Genomic DNA, 1,635 nt, shown 5'->3' with positions numbered 1-1,635 from the left:
CAGATCGAAATCACTGTACACATGTCTAGTGAGGATATACATAGTATGTCCTCAACTAATCCCTTAAGGAAATTGGACATGAAGGACGCAATAGGGACATAATCGTACATCCATAGGATATTGCGTGCTATATGGGTTGGAATCATGTAGTTTCTAATGAAAATCCTGCGGATATTATATCTCGTGGTCAAACACTCTCCGAGTTATTAAAAAATGACTTTTGGCTGCATGGTCCCACTTGGTTGCTAGAACCAGAATGTAAATGGAATAAATTGAAATTGTCAAATTGTTCCTTAATTACGCGCTAATGTTTCACTAATTGTAAGCGATAAATCATATAAAAATGAATTCAGAAATGATACTTTTGAGAGATTTTCGTCAATAATCGCTTTAAATAGATTTGTAGCTCTCTGTCGTAGACTTAGTGTTAATGAAATAAACAATGCTCATTTGCAAGTAATAAAAATAATTCAAGATTTCCGCTTTAAAAAAGAAATTAAAGCTTTAAAGAACAATAAAGAATTACCTTCAAAAAGTGAAATAATTTGTTTAAATCCTATTTTAGATTCTAATGGTATTTTACGTGTAGGTGGCAGGCTAAGAAATGCTACAGTCGAGTATGGCCAGAAATATCCTATTCTGTTGCCACGTAAAAATCACATTACGACTTTAATTATAAGAAATGAACACATAAATAATTGGCATTCGGGTATATTAGCAACGTTAAATTCTGTGAGACGTAATTATTGGCCAATAAATGGTAAGAATCTCACACGATATATTATACACAAGTGCATTCGGTGTTTTAAGTTAAGTCCTAAATTACCAAATTATATAATGGGAGAATTGCCGAAATCGAGACTTACACAATCCAGACCATTCGAAAATGTCGGGATCGATTATTCTGGTCCATTTTTGTTAAAGGAAAAGAAAATTCGGAATAGAAACAAAATCAAATCATATCTAGCAGTATTTGTCTGTTTCACTACAAAAGCAGTTCATTTAGAACTCGTTACAGAATTAACGACGGAAATGTGCATGAAGGCCATCAAACGTTTCATTGCTCGAAAGGGTAAACCGAAAAACATTTATTCGGACAATGCTACTAATTTTATAGGAGCTAAAAATGAAATTGCAAAGGTTAAGGCATTTCTCTTGTCAACTGAAAATAATAATTAGTTATGGCGTTGTCTCGAAAATGAAGTTATTAACTGGCATTTTTCACCACCTCGATCACCTCATTTTGGAGGGTTGTGGGAGGCGTCAGTCAAATCATTTAAGCATCATCTATATCGCACAATAGGTCACACAATGTTCACATATGAACAGTTTAACACTTGTATAATCCAGATTGAATCAATCTTAAATTCCAGACCATTAGCTCCCCTATCTTGTGATCCTAATGATCTAGCTGCCTTAACCCCTGCCCACTTCCTTATTGGAGATTATCTAACGAGCATACCAGAACAGGACTTAACGCAACTACCTGTCAACAAATTATCCTTGTGGCAACAAATCCAAAGGATAAAAAAACATTTTTGGCAAAGGTGGCATAAACAATATTTAAATGAACTTCACACAAAAAGAAAATGGCACCTGAATGGAAATGAAGACATCAAAGTGGGCACCTTGGTG

This window comes from Agrilus planipennis, unplaced genomic scaffold, assembly GCF_000699045.2.
Source record: "Agrilus planipennis isolate EAB-ADULT unplaced genomic scaffold, Apla_2.0 scaffold416, whole genome shotgun sequence".
NCBI lineage: Eukaryota > Metazoa > Arthropoda > Insecta > Coleoptera > Buprestidae > Agrilus > Agrilus planipennis.
The sequence above is the reverse complement of the archived record's forward strand: the minus strand, read 5'-3'. Positions refer to the sequence as shown.